Genomic DNA, 24399 nt, shown 5'->3' with positions numbered 1-24399 from the left:
TCTCCAGGGGAGCAAGAGATCCTCAACTGGGGAGAAGACCCGGAATGGCATTGAGGGACATCGCAAGCCTCACGCACTGGGGCAGTGAGAGAGGAAGGGCTCCTAACCTATCCCCTCAGCTTTTTTGTAGTGCCTGGATTCCTTTATTTTTTCCTTTCTCGTTTTTGTTCTTTTTTTTCTTTCAGCCGGAGACAGCACAGAAGGGCCCCAAGGAGGGGGCTGGAGCACAGGCAGTGCTCCAAGGACTGGAGCAGCCTCAGAATTATGGCAAACGGCCAGCTGGCCATTGAAGAAACACCAGGAGGTCAAGATAACCCAGTTGCCCATAGAGTACAGTGACAGGGAAGAACCAATTGTAGTCCAGGTGGTGTGAAGAGCAGGGATTGACAAGACCAGAAGGCAAGCCACACAAAGACCAAAGGCGGCTTGTCCTGGAGGCTGGGATATGGAAGGGGTGTAGGAGAGGCGGAGCCCCATGAATATCTGTCAAGAGGCGTGGCCAACTTGGAAGAGTCCTCAACAGGGGAACGCACCACTGAAGTTTCAATGAAAGTCATGGCAGGAGTGTTTTTGTGCTTTCCCCAGGGTGATTGAGGGCCCCTCAAGAGGTCACAGGAGCTCATGCAGCACCCAGCACCAGGCGCACGTGCCACGGCAGCATGTGAGCATATGCTTGAGACCAGGCAGACACAATCTCCTTACAAAATTGCAGACTATTCAGGTTTACTGGCACACTACCACTATTTTTGACACTAAAGGTAGGTTCCAAGATGGACGGAAATATAATGCCATGAACAGGATGGCTTTTTCTATTTTTATATTGAAGAGTCTCCATAGCAGACTTAATGGGAATTATTCTTTAATGTCTTTTGTGCAAATGTGAAGATGCAACCTTAACTAACTTCATAAGCTTTTATAATATATTCATGGTGCTTATGCTCCCTAAATAACTGCGGGGAAAAGTCCAGGTTATATGAATACCCTGTGCAAAACACTAAGAGAGGACTGCAGAAAAAACAGTGATGAGTGAGACCTCAGAAAATGTTAACAAGTTCAGATAAGCACTGAGAAGTTTAGCCAGTCTGAGAACTGAAATATTTCTTGGTTCTAACTACTATTAGCCATGCAGACAGCCTGGAAAAAGTTTATTGTAGCAGTCAGAAGGAATCAGAACTCATGGCAGATGTGATATCTTTCATTATAGCAACTAGATATTTACAAAATATTTTTTTTGCAAATATCTAATTGGTCTAATAAAGGATATAACCTCTGCCATGAGTTCTGACTCCTTTTGCCTGTAGACCAATATGGTAACAACATGTATCCTCTCTTATAGCAACCAGTTTGCCTTGCATAAATGAAGTTTATGCTGGCAGAAAACTTTTGATGGTACTGCTTATACTACTTCCCTGAGTTTTCTGTTTGCAGAACTTCACCAATACAAGGACTTTTGTTGGTGTAGAATGCCCTAAATAACCACAGCCCTAGTTAGAATTACTATTCCAGCAGAATGTTAAGTGTAGAGATGACTTTAGCCTTTTTTCCCCCCATACTTCTTATCCCTGAGGTTTACTGACTCTGTCCCAGGCTTTGCAGAAATCACTGGATCCAGATTACAAGTGCTCTAGGAAAAGGATATATATCCCATATTATAAAATTTGGCAAGGCAGAATAAAGTCTAGAGTGGGAGATACAGAGGCAAAAAGGAATGATGCAAAAATTAAAAAGTCCTGGGGATTGGGTGTGAGGTAAGCCATCATTCTCACATTGTTAAATTAAATCACTGAAGTGAAATCTAACATGAATTTAAAACTGTAGTAAATTCTTAAGCTCCAAAACTGTTGAGTCACAGCCAGACTAGAGTTATCACCAAGTTTGGCTTCATAATACTGAAAAGCTACTGGAATGGAACATTGTTTTGTTATTCTCTTCTCCAGTTCTTTTTCTTATTTACATTATTGTCAACACAGAATTTGTTCAATGATATTTTCTGAAGAAATGGAATTATTTTCAAGCTTTTAAGAGGGAAATTACCAACACTGGGGAATTAATAAAGCTAACAACAATGACAAAGGAGTTGGAAATGCCTCTTCCACAGAACTCTACACTACAAGAACATGAGGAGCAGCTTAAACAAGGAAAGTCTCTAGAGGCTGATTATCTGAGTATCTTTGATCCATGCTGGTATGTCTAGATATTACAGCACATATAGAATACATCATGACCTTTGACCCATGCTCTAAATAGAAAGAGCAGGGTGAGTTAAGGACAGACTAAAAAGGTCTTAATCATCGATGAAATTTGTAGCTGAAACTTCTAGAGTGAGCCACTTAGATTTTCCCTAGGGTACTTAATTCATGTAAAACTGATTTCTAAACAGATTAAGCTCAGCTGTAGGCTCTCATTTTAGACAGAGACAGTGGGTAAACATACCTTAGTGACTTAGCAGCAAAGGTCTCTACTGGGATTTTAGAATTTTTGAAAATTTTATTCAGTACTATCAATAAAACCACACAAAATAGCATAATGACATAATTAGAAAGGTGCCTCATAATGATTCAACTGAAAATGGAAATTCATAGTTATCCCACAGCTAAAAGTACTAAGACCCTTTTAGATAAAGCTTTTTGTACCATGTTGCAACCTCCTTACATTCTTTTTGAAGATCAACAAGTACAAAGACATCTCAGTGTAATGCCAACTGATAATAAATGAATATTACTTCCATGCTAAAGCACTGTCTTCCATATTTCAGGCTGCAAGACATTTTTACAGCTAGGTTACTATATACGTGCAGGCAGGCAGAAGCTAAAACTGAGACAGTTATTGACAACTGCCATTGCACACTGAGCCCAAAGCTGTAAGTAGACAGAACAGAGTTACAAAAGAACCTCTCTAGCTTTATTTAGGACTCCAGTTTAAAAAGAAAGCGTTTAACTTGCAGGGCATTATTCTACAATCTGACTCTGCCTCATTCAAATAAATTCTCTCATTTCAATCGGCTGTGGGTCACCCTGACACTTTTTGCAATTTGTATGTCCTTAAACTGATTAAATGGCTGACGAGCTGAATGCATATTTCAAGGAAAGTGCCTGTCACCCATTAGTTTGGATGATTTAGGCAAACCTTTGCAGTATTCAGAGGCAGTCAGTGTGCGTGTGTGCTCACGACAAAGAGGGCATATATCACTGAGAACCAGGGAGCTGAGAGCAAACAAGGCAGGCCTGTGCAAAGATACGTGAGCTAGCTTCTAGTGGGGTACCAGAAGCAGTAGAGGCACTCTGCTGAGGCTAATAAACCCTGCTTTCACAGCTTGGGCTAAGCAACTGCACTATGTGATTATCCTGCTCCTGGTATCTGACCTAGCTCATCTAGAACCAGCTTAGATAACTCTGCATGGCACCTCACTCTGCCATGCAGCTATACTCCTTCTGGTATAGTGCCAAATGTATTCATTTTAGGTGGGAATCCATCTTAAAACCAGTGATGATCAATATATGGTGCTAATTAATTCATTTGGGCTTTACTCTAAATAGTCACCATTGCCAAAATTGATACATAATGATTTCTGTCACATGCGCAAATCCACAGGACTATACTTCTTGTTAGAAATACCGAGCAGTTATTGAAATGGTTCAAATACTGTAGGCATCTAAAAATAATATGTTTCAAATTATCACTAAAACACTTTTTAAAGGGAAAAGGAATTCACTAAAATATGAAATATGAGACACCAAGTATCTGGGGGGGTTTTAAGACATGATTTTCCACAAATTTACTTTATTCTATGAAGAATCCAGTAGAGAATCAGGGCCAGGAAACTTGGTACTGGAGTCAGCTATTTTAAGTTCTTTACCTCATTATACAAGACATATAGCAAAGGTCTCCTGGCACTGGCGCACACACTCACCATCATGAATTAACCACATTTGGTCACACACATGCTGTTGCACCATTGTGTCTTGACCATAGTCTCATGTGATCTTGTCTACATGAGAGAGTACTGTGCAGTTTCAACACTCCCTCATACCCTTGATCTCAAGTAAAGCTGGCACTGATAGTGCCAATTAGTGCCACCTGTGATGGTGGTTCTTATGATGCTATTGGAAAGTGGACCGACTCCATAAGATCATTACTAAAAACATCAAAGAATAGCCATCAAATGCTGTAAGTAACTGATCCAAGATATAATTCAGCAAGTGAAGTAGAGACTAAAGGTTCCACACAACAGTAGATGGGATAAGGGTCTACCATAGCAAACTATGTGAAAAGGCATAGTCTAATTATGGAGGGGAGAGAAGGGAAAAGATGTCAAAAAATCCTGATGACCGTCTCAAAGAAAAAAGAAATTCTGATAAAATCATTCTATTTATCAAGCAACTTAAAATCATTTAAACCCACAAGTTTTATCTTCCAAGCCAACTGTACCAGGGTGGAAAGGTAAATAGGACAGAGCCACTATTCTCTTTTATCTGAGCTGTTTTCCTGTCTTCTTTGCAATAAATGCAACTGTAGAAGCACAGCAAACATTTCTTGTAATCCAGCAATATAAACTATAGGACTTTACTTTCCAGAAACCTGAGAAACCACAGAGGCCCACTGATGAACAGCCACTACACCCCTTTCATATCCAAGAATTAACTCTACTTTATGTCTAACATACCCAAAATGTCACAGACAATTTTGTTTACATTCAAAATCATAGAGGGCCCATGTCTTGTGACAAAAATGCAACTTTACCTGTCAACAAATCCCTTGAGATAGTTATACTGATGGTCACTGGCTATTTTGGAATATTTTGGAATGCAGTGTGGTACCTGCATCAGCTAGCAGTAGCTGACGAGCTCAGTCACTTGTTCTTGGACTGGCAAGCATTGTGAATACCTTCTTGTCCATGTATTTAGCCTCTTGGGGTAGAAAAGGGATAGTCCATTCACAGTACTCTTCAATGTTTCTGGTGATTTATATGCATAATTTACCTGTTTTCTATCACACTAAACATACAGTATTGGCTCTCAACTTCTTTGGACTTGAGACTCTATAACTTCTGCGAATTGAGTAGCACCCAATTAAAAAAACTAATTTATATATTATAGTGCTTACCTCCTTGCAGAACAGCTGGGCAGTGTGCATAAGGGACTGTCCAGGCAGCAGGCAGTCTGAGCCTGCACTTATCTGCTCATTTCCTCCCATCTTGGGAGGAACCTTTCAAAGGATCTGGCAACACCCATGGTGCCCAGGGACCCTGGTTGAGAATCACTGCTATAGGGAGGATTGTTGTACAGCAGATTTGGAAACTTGTCACTAGAAATCCACAGGAGAAAGAAGCTTATCTGTTCTATTTGTAGGGTTCAACTTTTGGAGCACTGCTAGTCATTCTAGCATTCAATATTGAGTTTGACTGGTCATGGAGACTCCCAAATATGACTTGGAAGGCTTCCAAAGATGACATAGGAGCAATTTCCCATATGGAAAGATGGGAATTCTTCCATTTGTTCTCTATACTTAAAGGTCCTTTTACTCTAGCCTTTACTCCCATTTATTTCACCTTCAGACAGCTTCTAGCTGTCCTTTTACTAGCTCCTAAACACAGTTTGAATGTAGGGACCATATTTTATTTTTTACTGTTTATGTCGTACAATGTCCACTGTATCATATGAGAACAATACAAAGTAAAACTTCTCTACAATACAAAGTCTATCACTTACAAATGCAAGGGTTGCAGTACATTTCCCTCCATCAATTATACATATGGGATCAGATGAAACGTATTTTCAAACAGCAGCACTTGGTTAGCTTTCCTCTCCTCCTCTGCTGAGAGTCATTTTCCTGGTGTTGGTGAACTGAGTCAGCACAGCACAGTTCCTTCAGAAGTCAAAGTCAGATTAATTTTTAACTAATCAGAACAATGTTAACAAAATCTAATAATTTGAGACAAATAGTTTCAGATGGACAACTACACTGTAGCTAGGGAAGATGTTAAATAAATAGGGCTCTGGGCTTGACATAGGCTCAAATGAAGTGATTTTTCCAGACATCTCCTATATGACTCTGGCCAAATCATTTCACCTATACCTCAAGCTTTCCATCTGGGAATAACAGTTCTTACCTCACAGAAGTATTGTGAACATCAAATCTGTTTATGACAGAGGCACTCAGAACAGAGATGAAGGCTGTAAAAATACTTTAGTACTTTGTTCCTGAAAGCTTGTCTAGAATCTCTTCCAATTATGCAAGTAGGTCCAATAAAAGATATCACTCCAAAAATTCTTGATTATTTTCAGCATTTCAAGAGTTACAATTGAGCCCTCAGCTATTAAAAGACAGAAAATGCACACTTTGCAGTAGAGATGTTTTACCAATTGGAAAGCAGAGGTCTTCGCCTCTAGTTCTCTATTTCACAACATTCCTGTTCAGCAGTGACTTACAGTTGTTAAACCAGCTGTCCTGCAGCTTGCATGGAACGGTCTGATAGACTTGCTCCAGTGCTTAGTGGGAAAGCGTTCACCTAACTAGGAAGTGGTGGTTTTCACAGCCAGCCTCAGCAGGGAAGCAAAGACTGAACTGGTACAGAGTAAATGACCCTTTATCTGTAAATGTATTCCCTTCAGCTCAGGGTAAGGCACAGTGGGGGTGCAAGGGGAGGAAATGTGCACTGTTACTATCCTTGCTATACTTGCTCTGCAGATAAGCAGATGACATCAGTTTCTAGAGCTGTCAGTTCAGCACCCTCAGCAAGCACTAAATTGACTTAAAAAACCCACACAAAGCAAGAGTGACATTCCATTCTAACTCATGTCATCATGTGGTGTACAATGACTGACAAATGCACACACTGGAGTGTGGTTATTGCTTACTTTAGGGGATGTGCTCCCAATGAAATACTTACAGACGCTCCATTATTGTTAATGGAAGCTCTATGGGTGCAACAAGAAAGGGAGAGAATTCAAAAACTACTACCAGAACTGAGACAAGGAAAGACAGCACCATATATATTTCTTCTCTATGGGAAGGAGACTGGTTCTTGTAGATTTTTAAATAAGAAAAGGAAAAACAAAGAAAAACAAAACTGAACCTTAACCAAGTCAAATGTATATTCAAGTGGAGATACGAAACCTTTTAAAGCTCATAGGATTACAAGTCCCTTTGACAGGTCTGATTATTTTAAAGGTCTAATTCCATTACGGTAGCTGGCAGCCTATGAGAGCATATTTTGCTAAGTCTGGGTCACAAGGTCATGAGTAATCTTGACAAAAAACACTAAAGGTTAAGTAGATGCAAAACTATAAAACATTTCAAGCTGTATAGTTCCAACAACATGGACTAGAAAACATGTTGCTGCTTAAGAGGAAAACAAATGACAAGTCTATTCATCTTTCAATGTTTTAATTTGCAATAACTTCTAGAACAAGTAGAAGTTTGCAATGGCTCTGGGTGCATGCTCAGCTTATACAACATAGGACTTGTTTATACCCAGGTGAATATTTCCTTCATTACTCAGCAGTTCCCTAAGCTCTCTATATTACTTGCATTGTATAAATTATAAGTCTGTATTTATTTTTTTTACAAGACACAATAACACTTTTGTACAGTAGAATCCATCAGACCTCTTCAACCTACTCCAAGGAATGGCTCATACGAACAACAGTAGTGTTGCACAAGAATAAGGATGTCAGGCTTTAAAGTACACCTGATTTTTCTTGTACTTGCATAATACACATACAAATTATAACACAGGTGTGATTTTGGTTATTGGTGGTGGTCAAAGAAAATGGTAATGTGTAATACCATAAGAGAGAGATTCCTATTCTAATTGGTAGACATAAAAACTAACATTTTAAATCCTAGATGGGTTTAAGGCTAGGAAAATATCTTACACATTCTCCTGTTCCAAAAATTACCTGACATTTAAACAGAGCGAACTTCAGGATGTTCATAGAGTGCAATAGTTTCTTCTTTCTTTACATAGTGGAGATAATATTCACAAAGACTCCCTTGGAACAAAATAAAGGCTTCTTTTGATTGACACCTATCTGGATAATAACTCATCTCCACCATAAACAATTAAATTAATAGCTGCTTAAATATGTATGTGGGGGGGTGTGGGTTGGGGGGAGGGTACTGCCCAAACCTAACCCACAAATAGCTTGCTAATTTGTCAGTCAGCCAAAGTAAACAAAAGGGCAGGCTATAGATTTAGTTAAATGCCTCAAGAATAGACATCAAATAAATCAGTTAGTCCTATCTAACAGGGCAAAATACAGTTGTTTAACACGAAGGATGATTTTCTTTACTTAAAGAAATGTAAAACTCTAGAACTCTTGGTTCAGAGACGATACCTTTTATTAGACCAACTAAAAAATTGCAAAAAATATTTTTTTCTGCAAGCTTTCTGCACCCAGAGGAACAGAATTCCATCTTCAGCTTCCTCTAAGCAAAAATGAAGATTATTTTCTACATATGGGGACTTTTTACCATCTTAAATTTTCCCTGAGCTTGAGGAGGGGTGCGTGCACCTGAAAATTTGCAGAAAAAGATAATTGTTTTGTGATTTCTTAGTTGGTTTAATAAAAGATATCATCTCTGAACCAAGAGTTCTAGTATTTTGCATTTCTTTTCGTCTCAGACCACAGTGGCTATCAAATACATCCCCTTTCTTTACTTAATGTTTTTTTCCTTACACAAAGTCTGTTAAGTGTTGTTTGTGTCATTTTAAAGTCTATACTAATCAGCAAGAACAGTTAGTTCATTTGTGTAAAGGACGGGGGCTTATATTTTCTGAGGAACACATTTTTATATAGAAAGCAGTCTCTCTTTGGGGTTTTTCAATATTTAACTCCTATTTCCAGCAATTCCTTGATCCTGACTCACAAGTTAAAAGGTGTGGCTTCCTACTGTGATTCTCAGTGCAATATGCATGATCCAAAAGTACAGGTTAAATAAGTAATACATGAAAAATCTCTGAACACTGAAAGCCTGAATCTGTCTTGGCAGCTAATGAAAATTATCTCTATATATGATTATTTTCTATTGTAGGGGAAGGGAAGCAATAAAGACAACAGTTGACTATGACTATAAACTAGTGGTCCTCAACTGGAGTTCACAAGAGACTTCCAGGGGTGCTGCTGTACAAAGGCCAGTCAGAATTACCCTACATGCCTCATGCACAGGCAAATTGAGAAGGGCTGCAGCATGAGCTTGGGTTCCTGCCCCCATTAGGGTTACCTGATAAACCTAAAACAGGCAGGAGCACCTGGTTCTGCTGCAGCTCTTCCCAGTCTGACACTGCACAGTGTCTCCCAGAAAGAGGCGTGCAGAACAGGTGAAATCTCGGTTTCTGGGAGAAGCACGAAAGTGGGCAGTGACACACCTGCCTGCTTTAGACTTACAAGAGAACTCTAATGCAGGTAAAAGCATACTCTTTGCCACAGCCTTTCCCTGGTCAAGTTCTGCATGAAGTGCATGGTGGCAACATCCTGGTTGAAAACCACTGAGAAGCTGAGGCAAATACAACAATGATTCTCAACCTAGGTGATGCTAAATTACATAAGAAAAAGTTTTGGAGGGGTTTCCAGATTCTAACAGGCTTGAGAGTCACTGCTGTAAACTTTAAGGAGTTTGTACAGGAGTGGGGAGAGTAGAAACAATAGGTGAAAAGCCTTCAGTGCTCTGTGCTACATTGTATCCGGTCATTACAAGCAAGGGCAGGGTTTGAATTATGTTGGAGCTCAGGAGGGCTGAGCCCCCCCAAAAGAGACAAGAGCCCTTCGTAAGATTTACAAATCATGACCAGGGTGGGGCACCGATTTTATTAGGGCATTGTGATTGGCAGCCCAATTTTTTTTTGCAGACCATCTCCCCCTCCTCCCCCCCCCCAAGAGTCGAAGTGTAATTCAAACCCTGGGCAAGGGTTAACTGTTAGCTAAGAAACTGCTGCAAAAATCAGTACCCATCTCTTGCTTCTTTTGTCATTCATCTACCTCCATGGAATATTGTCCTACAAGACCACAAACTCAATGCTCTGCCTTCAGATGTAGATATATGCTACGTCTTTTGCAGTGTCCGTAATAAGTCCTTTTCTAAGATACGATCAACAGGAGGTCTGCACATATAACAAATGAAAGATTGGGACCAATGTAAATGCATTTTGTACAGCTGTAATATCATTTACTGTCTGGAGGCTCTTTGGCAAAAAAAACACAAGCTGCTCTTTGTGGTACTGAGGAGCTGAATTACATATGCAATGGCTGTCTTAACTCTGAACATCTTGGCTTTAGTGGATTTGAAGTTGGACTTAATGTAATTTTCTGGTTTTCTCATATTTAAGTTCAGCTCATAGAGCTCCACTAGTAAAATACGCCTAAATTAAACTTATTCCCCTCCCCCACCCTACATAGTTGTAAGGGTTCTTGTAGATTACTAAATAGGTAATGTTCCATTGTTATTTTTGTATATTGCCGTATGCCTAAATTATAACCACAACCTCTCACATACTAAGACAATATGATCACTAACACTCTGGGTTCATTTTGTTACGGAGAGCAAGAAGTGTGTTAACAAGAAGTCTAATGAAGGTCAAAAAACCACTTGCAAGTCAATGTCAGAACTGTGGCCTTGGGGAATTTAAAAATTATACAACCTGGCATATATTGACAATCTTGCAAAGAAAAGTCCTACAGAAGTGCAAAGGTAAAATTATCATCATTACTTGCAATGAATTACAGTGGAACTTAAGAGTAATTATACCCACATTCTTTTATTGGGCCTTTGTATTACAAGGATCTATAGATAAGACAGCAGATAGAAAGTCTAATTGGATATTCAAAAGGCAAGTAGGCAGGTATCCATTCATTTTAAAATAAAAGTTTATCCAGAAATGTAACTAAAGCATGGCCACCTTCATTTCTTTGCTTCATGAAGTTTTCAAAGAACTGGAAACAAATCATGAACATCTTGCAGCAGAGGGTTTCAGAAGGTCAGTGATTTCGGAGACTAAGACCATGATAGTTTATGAGTAAGGATCTGAGTTTTCATACACAACACAATGCAATTTTTTTCTATAACAGAATATATTCCTAGCATTCATTAATTACTCTACGTGAAGTCATTCGAAGGCTTTTTAGGCAAATCACCCAATCACCAACAAAGACATTTCCTCAAAGATAACCCTGGGGTTTCTTTACTGTTGAGAACACCATATGATCACACATAGAAGAAAGGTAAAGTAATAGCAACAAAGGACCAAGGTCATTTTTACAGTGGAAAACATGATTTTATTAGATTTAAGACAAAAGGAATTTTCCTGCATTCAGGACCGAAGATGTGACAGTGAAGTACACTGGAACTAAGGCATAGTACAGTGCTTCTCAATATTTTTAGACTCAAGGCACCCCTGAAGAGATTTGAGGTACCCCTCAGAAAATGTCAACTCTTACTGTTTGCTTGTTTTTGACTATAGAAAAATAATAAAGTAGTTCTTCTATTGCAAAGAACTCAGTCAAACCACAACAGTGAAGAATGTTTTTAACATTATAGATTCCTATTTGAAATTTCTGGGTTATCTTGTGAATCAAGTGTAGTACATAACAATGCTAAAATTGCATGGCACCCAATGGCATAATTGGAAGGATCTCAAGGCAGCTCAGAGTGCCATAGCACCCTAGTTGAGAATCACTGGCATACTATAGCAGAACAAACAGACAAAATAAATCCAGACATCAACAGAGTTAGTAAAGGTATAATCACAGATATTAAAGGGCATGGAGTCCATGACGTAACCCCGTAGCACACCTGTTTGAGCAGGAAGAGGATCAGAGATAAAACTACTGACAGCAACAAAATGAGAATGTTGAAAAATATAAGAAGTAAACCACGTTAACAGAACCTGGGAGACCTGCAAGTTGCTCAAGGCAGTCAAATAACTTTCTGTGATCAATAGAATCAAATGCTGCTGACAGATCAAGCAGGATCAAGACTACATAAGCCACTGGAGTCTTCATGAATAAGTAAATCATGAAAGACTCTACTGCAAGTCTTGGTATCATGGTAAGGCTTGAAACTGAAATTCCTGAATAGTTGAACAGACTTGCAAGATAATACAGGGAGTATAACTGCAACACAAACAGCTCTCCTACGACTGTGACCAAAACACTAATAATTCATTGATACTGTTTCTTAATAGCTCACTTCTTCCTTTCCTACTGATACCTAATAAAGAAATAAGGCAACTTCTGAAACTTGCCTGCATGTAGTGGATTATTAAAACAAACAAGAGGACAGTCAAGCTCACTAATAATGCTAAATTATATGTGGAAGGGCAGCTGTAGGTTCTGACTTAAGCTCAGGCTTTGGAGAAAAAAATAAAAAGGTTAACATTAGGAATAAAAATAAGACATTAAGAGTTGGTTTTTTAAAAATGCTGAGCAATTTCCTATTTCTGCTCCCATTTAAGTCAAATTCTTCTTGATTTCAACTGGAGTCAAGATAGGTCAGAGAGGAATGCTTTTGAAAATGTCATTTAAAAAAAGTTGCACCTTGAATATGTGAGAGAAGGAAAGCCTTCTTCATCAAATATCATTAAATCAAATTACAAGGAGCTTATATTTGCCAAGACCTGCATGATTTTGTTCACTTCCAGAATGTAGTCATCTGTTGCCAGAGAGAAGTGTATTACCTCTGAGACAGAAGAGCTGTGAAAAATTAAGATTTTTTTGTAAAGTTCCAAGTTTTGATTTCTCAGAACTTTCATAGGAGCCATAATTGGGTTACAACAGTGAACAAAAATTAGGGGTCTTAACATGTGACAGAACTGTTTGTTCATTTTAATTAGCACACAACTAATTAGCTACCTGTAATACTGTCTTTATCATATTGGATGAAGCTGTAATGGAGGGAATGGACTAATTTTCAACAGAAGGAGACCCTACCATATGAGGTGTCAGGAATAATACTGCTCTGAAGGGATTGTAAAGTACTGGGGAGATGCATTAAGTTTTTAAGTAAGTTTAATGGAAACATTCTACATTAGCAAAGTAATTAGTGCTCTAAGGTCATTCATTTTTTAGCTCTACATTTTCAGGGTTTGTCTTGACATTAAGGCAGGAATTCTTAAGGGTACATCTAATAAAGAATAAAACAATGGTACACATGTTCTTTTTGGACCTGTCTCTTCTCTGAGCCCTGAATGAATGATCCTAGGTGTGTGCCAGACTGGCTGGCTGCTTTCACATTGATGATGAATGATACACACTCTTCACCATGACTTAACAGCAATTACTGCTTTATTTTATTGTGCATTTGTGTACCTCTGATCATTCTTGAACACTTACACTTCATTTCAAGGCCTCAGACATCTTTTAACATTACATGGATTTCCTGGCTCAAGGGCCTGTTCTGCCATTTCAAATATTTTTGATATTGTGCCAAATGTTTTCAGGGATTTATCTATCCTGGCAGCCAAGCCTTTTACAGAGTGACCCCCAGATAGTTTTATAAGTGAGACCTGCATAAGGAGGAGCTTGGCCTGGCAATGTGAACAGATGAGGCAGTTGATATTCATTCACCTCCTGCACCTACTGTCAAGCAAACAACTTGACATGACCACCTTTGCTAGAATCTAGATATGTAATCTATGAGACCTATAGATGCTATTTCTCTGAAGAATTCTCTACAATTTTATCAGCATTTTGCACAATTGTGGTAAACAAGATTTCCACAAACTCTGGTGGAAAACAAGATCAGGATTTCCAGTGGTCTTTTCTTTAGGTTTTTGCACATGATAATTGTGGGTGGCCTCTTTATCATATTGTTGTGCTATTCACATCAAAGCCCTTCTGTCACGGAGTTCTCTACACTGGAGTACTGGACAAGGGATTTCTAACCCTCTGGGCCCTGTCCCTTAGTGTGGTCTCTCTCTAGGATGTTTATTAAAAATAAAATAATCCTCCCATACTAGAAAAGGCAAGTAAAAGCATTACCTCAGTGTAGCCTTCTCCAAACCTTGTTTCTTTTTCAGCATTTACGAGAAGGGATGCCCTTGCATTTGGTTACTTTATGAGTGATTCTGAACCAAGGTGCTGGGGCATGCTGGGCTACTTTGAAATCCTGTTAAGGGTCCTGCAGGGGGCTGCGTAATATTAGATGTGCCAACACTTAAACATGATTCACAAGATAAACCCAGAGATTTCAAATAGGAATACATACTGTCCAGAACATTCTGACCCCTTGCAAGCTTTCTGAGTTATCTGCAATAGAAAAACTGCTCTATGATTTTTCCATAGTCAAGGCAAGCAAAAGGTGAAAGCTGACATTTTCTGAGGGGTGTCTTGAGTTTAAAAAAGGTTGAGAACCACTGTTTAAGTTCCTCTCTGTCCAAGCTGACCTTACTTCTCCTTTCCAAGCTCACCCAGAAACCAGAGTGGGAGATAGTGCCACTAACTCTGGCAGGTTGGGGGGGGGAGCTTTGGCGTTTTTGTTTTTAATGTGATTTTCTGTCTCATTCTTGAAAGGCAGTGGAAGAAAGGAGCTTGAGCAGACTCCTGGGGGAAAAGGATTTGGAAGAGACAAGTAGGAAGTTCGTTGTGGCTATGCTTTCAGCACTCCTAAATACGTGCACACTGCAATATTATGTATTGTATAGAGATATACGATCTAGCCTGAGATACACAAAGAATTCTAGCACAGTAGCATCAAGAGGCTGAAGGCCATGGACAGATAGTCATTTGTGGCACTACAAGTCCCTCAGTACTCTGTTGTGCTATAAAAATGACCACAAACTCCTGGAAGACTGTTTCAGGTTGAACACTAGGAAAAACTTCTTCACAGTTAGACTGGCCAGACTGTGGAATAAGCTCCCTCCAGTGGTGGTGCAATCACCTACCCTAGAAATCTTCAAGAGGAGGCTGGACAGTCACCTTGCTGGGGTCACAGGAGTTGTCTTTCCTGCCTAGTGCAGGGGGGTTGGACCCAATGATCTTGTGAGGTCCCTTTCAGCCCTCACAATCTTTGAAAAAACAGAGCGTTATGAGGGGCATATGCATGTTCACGACGCCCTGGCTGGGCCACTACAAAGTCACCATAGTGGCATGCTCTCCCCCAAGAGGGTGATAGGGGGCTGCTCCTTTGCTTCCTCCACTCTCCAGGGGATCCTGTCCATGAGCTCAATTGCTGACAGCTCATCCTCTTCTCCCCTGGAGAAGGGGCCAGCGGGCAGGCTGGTCGTCTTCCATGGAGGGCTGTGAGGAGAGATGCTGCTGCCCTGGAAAGCAGGGCAGAAGTGTAATATCTGATGGCTTGCTTTCTCTGCCACCTGGAAGCAGCAGCAGCAGCATTTGTGACACTGCTGCCACTGTGGAAACAACACCAGTCCTACCACTCCACTAGTGGTCTTGCTACCATCATGGACAGATCTGTTGCTCCCCCCAGACAGCTGGCCATAGGGAACAGAGCCCCATAGGGAACCCTTAGCCCTCAGTTCTGGCTGAGTTGCAGCTCTGCTCCCAGTGGGCTGTCAAGCTGTCAGCCACTCTCTCTCTTTCCTACCTTGGAAGGGGAGAAGGGAGAGCAGGGCACTGTGGGGTACTGAGAGAGCAAGAGACCTCCTGTAGCACTACATGCAACTGAACAGATGTTACATGCAGTGCTACAGACACATTCCTTTTTAAAACAAGTACTTCTGGAGCACTTGCACCCTTTTGTGGCACTGCAGGGGTTGTGCACACCTGTCCCCTGAATGTTTGTAGTGCTACGATGATAACATCTGTCCAGGTCTAAGTTACTCTGCTTCTGAGCCCACATCAAATTCCATGGTATCATAGCTAGTTTGCTTCCAATATCAAGTCTAGCCTCTTTAGAGCTAACATGGGAAATGATACATTACACTGAAGTTTGAAGGGTAGATGCATCCATAAATCAGTGCTGAGAAGAGACCTCTTTCTTTTAGTCTTTCCATGAAATCAAGAGACTGTTCTAGTGCACTTCCTGCAAGCTGCAAATTATTTCACAGAAGACTATAGTAGTGGCTTTCTTTAAATTTCTTCCCCAAAATATACTAACTTACCCTGTTTACAGGAAGAGTAGCAAAGGCAGGAATTACACGGCACAACCTCTTTTTAAACTGTGGGAACACTGGAAGTTGGGAATGTCTTTGCTGGATATCAGTGGACAACCAAAATGTGCTTTGTTAGTTGTCATTCCTAGAGCAACAAACAGGAAAAGTAAATTTGCCTCTTGTCTTCATATTTATTCATCTTTTATTTGGATTCATCATGGGAAAAATTTCACAAATATAAGAGCACCACTTTCTTGCTAGTTGTACCCCTTTAGGATTTCTTTTTGTTCAATAATATCCCTTCTGCAGGTCACCTGGTTAAGAGAAGGAATGACTACTGCAGCAAAATATTCCTGAGATGTGAAAACCGTGATGACAATTGATGTTAATATGCAGACCTACGTGCCATCAGTTTAGCTTGTTATAGAAAGCACAGCAATAGCTTTGTATGCATATTTTTATTCCTGGTTAAACATTAGCGACTGTCTTTTTGGATTGGCTTCCACAATTCTGTTAATCTAATTGTTATGTTAAACTCTGTCACACAAAAAGGCTCTTTTTGCCAGATCTCTCTTTAAATTATCTCACTATAATTAAAACCACACCAGCTACTACACTGACAAATTGCTTATCAACCCTTACCCTAAAATGTACTCTTCACACTATCTCATTGTTGCTTTCACGTGCTGAGATGTCTGCCTGTATCCATCTGGTGTCCCTATTTTACATATACAAGATCATCTTGCTACTCTGTGTTTGTACAGCACCTAGCGTAATGACATCTCATCCATGAGAAGCGCCCCTTAATGTTACTTCAATACCAGTAAGTGTGTTTCACTAAAGAATAACCTATGTGACATTTATATTCAGACATTCAGATTCTGAAATGTGGAAATTCTGTGTCTGTACCCATTCTGCAACAGAGCTGTGCAAGATCAAAGACTATGTATGAGCCTTTAGTTTCAGGTCTCTCTTGATTGGCATTTTCAATTCCTACCATAAAATTAGTCCTTGCTCATTGAGATTATCCCATTTCTAAGAGAGACATTATCATTGCAATTATGTTTCCCCAAGAGTTTATTTCAGGAGCTTCTTCAAAAAGGGGGAAAAAAAAATACCAAAATTATTTTTAAATATAGTTGCAAGCAATTTTTCACCTCAATTTCAAAGCCTTGCATTGTGTGTAGCATTCTTTTGTTGATGACTTGGAGTCAGATTAAAACTGCTACTATTTTGTTCTTTCTCTCGGAAAACTGAGGTGAAATATAATAATCATTGCCATTTAATTTCGGCCAAATAAACTTTGCTCCAGGTATCATTTTGATACACAGAACAGAAAGAGGAACACAAACAAGGGGTTACAAAGTAACATAATGGAAGGTAGGAGGGGAAGTTACATTTCTGTTCAACTATGATACTACATCTACTTTTTCTACATACAAATCCAAGACTAAATCAACAGATGCGACATTTCTGTAATGGTACCTATCCATATCTCTCATAAGGTCCAGATCCATAGATGATCAAACAAACCTTATTAAGACATCTGTAACAGATGAATCCAAAATAAAAGATTGGATAAGTATGAATAATAGTCTTTGGACCTTGATTTAAGTTTAAATATTGCCACTTTCCAGATAGCTATAACCCAGATACAAATTAACTTCTAATCTTCTTGGTCCAACTACAAGCTTAACCTGAACAAAACATCAGTTCTTAAAAGAAACTGGCTACTTTGTAGCTTCTTCCTACACAGAGAAAAGAAAACACATTTCTACTTATTCTTTTTCAAAACAAAAAATCTTAGTTTCAAAAGACAAATCCATGGGGTGCGTGTTCAATGCAATGACCTTCTCTAGAGTTGTATCACCTTGGCATGAGGCAGGATATAAACTGTCTCCACTAATTAGCTAAAACTGCTCAGTTCAACTAAAGCCATTCAAGATTGAGGGTCTGATCCCAAGTCTTTAGAAACCAATGCGTTTTGGATCAGTACCTCAGTTCAACTGTGTGACCAAGCATGACTGAAGTCAATGGATGCTTTTCAAGTGACTTCAGTGGACACAGATTCATGCACTAGCAGAAAGTTATATAAAGCATATTTAACTTTCTTATATGAATCTGCCAGTCAGGAGAGTGGGTTTACATTACCTCCCTATCTTCTAATAAATAGCTGGAAGCAGATCTTGTTTGCACCTCTGTTGTTAATGTGTTTAAGTACCCATTTAGAGTTGCAAACTTTGGCATAGCTGCATTCTAGCCACACCTATGCTGCACTGAATTTGTGTTCAGAGTTAGTATAGGGCGATTTATTTCACTATAACCAAAATTTGCTATGGTTTGTGTAAGTAAAAAACTAACAAAACAAGCAAACAGATAAAAAGAAAAAAATCATTGCAGAATCATTTAGTAAGACTAAATGCTTCATACCTTCATCACAACTAGTTTTAAACTTTCCAAATACTCTTTAAATATATACAATTTAAACAACATATATTACATACATTTTAAAAATAGCTAGATACTCGCACACAGTTTCTAATAAGGATCACATTTACTCTGGGGAGAAAGAAACACCTGCCAACTTTAGTACCTGAGATTGCTATTGATACCAGTATGTCTTTGCCAGCTTCCTTGAAACCACTTGCCAGGATGCATGTTAGCTGAATTATGTATTCAAGATCTTTATAAAAACAGCAGAAATGAAATGGTGGCAGCACTACAGTAGTTGCTGCTTCCACATCAGCTTTTGGAACATGTAAGATTTTGATAGTACAGACAGTTCAAAGTTCAAGAAAATGCCACTGATAACTGATATTACATTCTGTTTTAAGACTGCAGGTAAGAAGAAACAAAAGTCTCATAACACATCTGCTTACAAGTCAACATTTCACCCTCTTATATAAATATGTTCTAGTAATCAATCAAATTAGCCAGACCAAATGTCCTCCTCCTTTCCAAAATCTCTTAAGGGGCAAGCACAATGAACAGTAACTGTATGCAAATATGTCCCAGTTTCCTAGTGAAGTCTGCCTTTCATCCTCTTGTGCTGCCTTTTCTTTCTGACAACATGCAGCACTCCTTTACCCACAATGCACTTTCGCTCTCGTTCTGTCACACACACACACACGCACACACACACACACACACACACACACAGAGTCTCGACAGACTGGAGCAAACGCACACACACACACACGCACACACACATGTAGACACACACACGCTCCTTCCCCCCAAAGAAACCAACTTACCCACAAGTTACATTTCATTCAAAAACTAGTCCTCCTTTGCTCCCCCTCCTCTGTTTTTTCTGTCTCTCTTCTGTTGCAGAAAAAGGCCACATATGTCTGAAAACACTTCTAGGCAGAAACCATCTAGTGCAGAACAAAGACAGCCAGGGTTGCCTTAATCTCAGCACAAGGCAGCCAGTAGCTATTTTCAAGCCTGTTCTCTCTCTCTCTCTCTCTCTCTCTCTCTCTCTCTTCCCCCCCCCTTCTGAGGGCACCCTGCTCTGTTTCTCTCTCTCTCTCTCTCTTTTCTCTTTGCCTGTCCAGCTACTGCACAACACACATCAATTATTCATTGCTTGTCTCCCGGTTTCCAGGCAAAACCAATCACAGATGGAGTCTTGCTAATGGGCTCATGCCGTACTTGCCAACAGGCTATTTGTGCTCAAGCTACAACCCTCCAGAGACAATAAAGAGAATCAGGTTAAGCTTTAAAACTTCACACATACACGAACAGACCTGAAACAGTGATATACATGTAAGCATCCATATGACATTGCTTAGGAGTACATCTTCAGTGTACAGTATGTAAGAAGGCTGCTTTAAATCTTCTGAAAGGGTTTTAAGAAAATCAAACACTCAGAAAATCTCACCTCAGCTGCATGTTACTGATATTGATGGTTTTCTTTTCTGTCTCTAGTGATCCATCTCTTGTTCTCCCATTACACTCACTCACTCTCCTTCTCTCCCCCCCCTCATACTCATACACACACACACATGCAAACACAAGCAAGCACAGCCACTTTGCCAGAAGGGAGGAAGGTGGGGGGGGGAGAGAGAGAGAGAGAGAGACAGAGACAGAGAGAAGAGGGGAAAAAAAAATCAGGCAGCTCACATTTCAAACTTACAAGGAGGGGTGGTGCTTAAAACACTAGGACAAAGCCTTTTTCTTTGGCATCCAGCCAAAATACTAAAATGAAAATCTGTGATCAATTAATTGAAAGCAACACTTGTTTGAGTATGGCTAACAAATCAATAAAGGCACTCGGGCTGAAAAGTCTTCAGATTTGGAAAATCTTACACGCTGGTTTCCCCCCTCCCCTGCTCAGAATGCTGTTGACTAAATCCATCAAACTAGTCATGCTAATTAGCGGCCAGAGAAGCCTCTGCGTTTTCGGCAGAGCTGGTGGTATCTTATGTGAAGAGGAATCAGTCTGTTGGTGGGAGAGAAGGAGGAAGGGAATCGACAAGTTTTCTAACAGGATGAATGTCAAAACATGCATCAGGGATATGATTTATCTTAATAATTTGTTGATATATGAGAGGGATGTCAATGCCATTGAGTTGGCACTGATCTATGAACATGGGCTGGGTGTTTTTGGGTGGGGGGCAAGGAATGAAGAAGGGATTGTGTGATTTGAGCCTTTTTATTCGTGTTAATCCCAGATATTGCAATAGTGCTTAACATTTACATGTCGCTGGAGTACACAAAGCACCACCCAGGCATTAACTCCTGAGAAATGGGTATTATCCCTAATTTTCCAATGGGGAAACTGAGAAACAAGGAAATTAAGAGTCTGTTTTACAAAGGAGGCTCAGGGAATTACTGGCAAGCCTTGCTCCCACAGGCTGCTTTGAAAGTCTCAGCCCAAATGACTTGCTCAAGACTACAGAGAAAAAGCCACTGGCAGGGACAGGATTGAAACTCAGCTCAGTCCCTCTCAAACTCCACCCATGGCTTATGCTTCTTACCAGCTATGGTAATTTCATGTGTTATTTAACAACTATTTTAATTTCAAATTCAACACTAAGAATTTTCAATCCACTTGACCCTTCAAAATCCCTCTTTGCAGTGGAACGTGTCTCAGTAAGTTCTTACGTTTAAAGGGTTTCTATAAATTTTTGACATTATAAAAGGGAAAAAAAACGTACAGGAAACAAATGTGACATATTTTTCCTCCTCAGAGGGAGAACTGGCAGTTTAAGTTGTGGCCGACCAAGAATCAGCTTTTTCCTGACATAGCATCCTGTGGTAAATAGCCACTTCCTTCCCAGGCACAACCTTCACATATGGCCCTCCACTTCTTAAAGGGGTACGGGCCATTTTAGCACAGAGCTCCTTTGGTTATCTTGCTGCTGCTTCCAGTCTGTTGGTTTATTTTTTTTTAAAGAGGACTTCATTAAAACATAAAACAAAAATACTTGCACATGCACCAACTTTCCTTTAAGTTAAAGAGGCTAAAAAGCCCTTGCATTTTCTTTCTAGTGTTTATAGTTACCACATTACATTTTCTAAACATCTTAGTTTAACTGTCTGTAACATGACAGATCAGGACAGCTGACTCTCAGAGGTATGAAAGAGTAGTTTCAGTCTAATAAAAAGGGCTCCATAAAAATGACATTATTAAGTCATGTCCGAGTTTATTTTCCCCTGTAATTCCAAATCAGACACATAAAAACATGTCTTCTTTTTTTTTTCATTTAACTAACTTCCAATCCTATTCATACAACTTGGAGTCAAGACACCTGATCAAGACAGTTAAACCAGCCCTACCAAGGTAAAGGGTACTGTAGGTCAAATTCAACCTTCTGTTATGGCTCTATGATCCCAAACTTGCACAAATGTAACAGAGAAAAGAATTTTAAAACAATATGGCTGTCATAAGTATCATTAAGGACATCATTTGGTCCGCAGAACTTTATTGGTGATGATACATCAATGGGAAAGAATCCAAAGAGATTCCCTGAGCTCAGAGTGAGTCTCCTGGGCTGATGGAGAAAGCTCAAAACAAAATATAATTTTACCTACAAGTGGATGAAATTTGCAATGGAGTTGGGGTGAAAAACACAGAACCTCATGAAAGGTGGGGGGTTTTTTTCCATTTTGCAAAGAGCTGCTACATCTCTTTAAGGAGATGTAAATTACACTGATCAGCAGGCATGGCTGTTGATAACAAGCCTGACTTTTAGATGACAAAGTAGTTCAGGATGGGCAAGGATATGAGGGATTTATGCTGATAATCCCAAACAAGGACCATCCTCCCTCCTCCTGAAATGTCACTGATTTCAGACTATGGAGTTATGTCTGAAGATAAATTTAACCCAAATATTCATTTTATTTTATTATTCAAATATATACATTTACATACAAACAGACACATGAAGAAAGTGCACACATTTGTGCTGCTTTTAAAGTTTCTTACATATGGTTCTTATTCTGGTATGGTGATGTTAAACATTTAGAAAAAAGACAGTTGCAAAATGACCTATGGCAGCCTTTTCACAATCTAAGCCACACTGAAATTAGGATTTCCCAAATGAAAATGAATTTTATTTGAATACCAATATATCTACACATTTTTCACTTTATTTATATGTAAAAACATGCACATTTTGTTATAGCATATTTAAATTTTAAAAAATACCATTTAAAGAGGATCACTGATCTTTTATGCAATTCTATACACTTCCCAGTGTAATAGTATAGGTTTCTCTTTAAGCTGCCTGTCTTTTCAACGGAAGTGGTTTAGAGTAGACAAATCACTTATCTAAAAATTATGTACTTACTTCTCCTTTGACAAATCTTCAGCAGGTTTCTAATCCCACCCTGCCACTTGAAATATCACTTTCTGTGATGACATTTGAGTCACAGTTGTCAGAAGCATCATGCACTGTGGTTAAATGGATTAAATCATACTTCAGAGCATGCTATATTTTGGAGGAGGAGTGGTTTATCATTTGTAGAAATTAATCATAACAGTTTTTTTCTCCAGGGCAAATTCCCAATCATTTTTAAAGATTACTATGCTTAAGCCCCAATGACAGCAGTGTGTCAAATTACATCATAGGAAGGGTTGTCTCAACCAGTGAGAACTATTAACAAGACTACTGAAGACATTCATTTTTGGGAGAACAGGGGTGCCCATGCTGGGGAAACAGTTTTTAAAGAACAGGATAGGAGAGCTAGCCCCATAGCTGTTCCGTTGCTGCATACATGGATTCAGCTCTTTAACAATGCATCTTGTTTCTGTGAGTCCAAGGGTGTGGGCAGAATCTTTGAATGCTCTAAATACACTTTAAAACCCAAGAACATTTTTGCACATGTTGTGGGAAATGGCGCCGGGCACCTTAATTAGCAAACCGGCTAATTAAAAGTGCCCACATGTCACATGTATCAGTGTTGCCGTGCAACCCTCCATTGAAAAAATGGCAGCAGGGCACCTTTTACAAAAGCTCATTGAACATGTTTTATTTCAAAGTGCACCACCACCATATTTTCAGTGCTGAGATGTGTGGCGACGCTGATGCACATGATGTGGAAGGCTGTCAGAGCGCATCATTTTCTGTGCTCTAAATGTGTGCATGTTTGCAAAATGTATTGGAGCTGGCTCCACGTATGTGTATAGGAGCCCCATAAGTCTAGACATACGCACCACTTAAGACAGGTTTAAATTTTCTGGAATGTTTCAAAAGCACACCAGGAAGAGAGAGCGCTATTTTGAGCCAGTCTGCCATGAGCCATTCAATATTATGTGGGGGGAGAGGAGGCACAGAGCATTCACACCCAGTATCTGGTCAGTCTTGCAGGCATCTAAACTGCAGCACTCTTCACCCCTCCCCATTCCCATCAAACACCTGGAAAACAATAAGCCACTTGAATGCAGCCAGGACACTGCTGTGCAAGCAACAGACTATAGTCCAAAGCCTCAGAGTACCTGCCCCGCTCCAGGAACTAGGTAGTGAGAACCGAGACTCATTTGGGGCAGGGAGTAGGAGTGGAGGGGTTTACAGGTGCTGCAGGAAGCGGGGGAGGGCTGTGGTTCTTGGGGGCCTGGGCATTCTGGGGCCCCCCCCAACATTTCCATGGCTTTTGAACCCATGTATTAGAAAGTCAATTCCAGCTCCCTGCCAGAGCCCTGCACTTTGAAGTTTGCAGACTAATTTGGGGTAGAGGTGTGAGTGGAGTGGTTGCTAGGTGATGTGGAGATTTGACCCCTACTTGTGATGACCAGGCAACTGGTGTTCCGGCGCCTCCCCAAGATCTCATCTTTTCAGCTACTCCACTGGAAAGTGGCTTATCAATTTTAACTCCCTGCTAGAGTCCTGTGTTCCAGGTTTCAC

General features: G+C 39.8%; 1 protein-coding gene across 15 annotated transcripts in view; it reads right to left on the bottom strand.

The window, feature by feature from the left end:
- ZMIZ1 (zinc finger MIZ-type containing 1) overlaps positions 1-24399 on the bottom strand; it is a 519894-nt gene that overhangs the window by 107935 nt on the left and 387560 nt on the right. Inside the window, exon 1 of one of the 15 annotated variants that reach the window (XM_090058569.1) lies at positions 19932-20073. The exons of 12 other annotated variants lie outside the window; for them this stretch is intronic. The gene's annotated coding sequence lies outside the window, so the exon portion shown is untranslated. Of the gene's footprint in view, positions 1-16057; positions 16194-19302; positions 19490-19931; positions 20074-24399 lie in introns of those variants that run through there. 2 more of the 15 variants (XM_090058568.1, XM_090058570.1) reach the window with 2 other exon arrangements.

This window comes from Crocodylus siamensis, chromosome 7 (genome assembly GCF_052110815.1).
Source record: "Crocodylus siamensis isolate JL-2025a chromosome 7, ASM5211081v1, whole genome shotgun sequence".
In the NCBI taxonomy this organism is placed as follows: Eukaryota; Metazoa; Chordata; order Crocodylia; family Crocodylidae; genus Crocodylus; species Crocodylus siamensis.
Note: the sequence above shows the minus strand (reverse complement) of the source record. Positions and strands in the feature narration are given on the sequence as shown.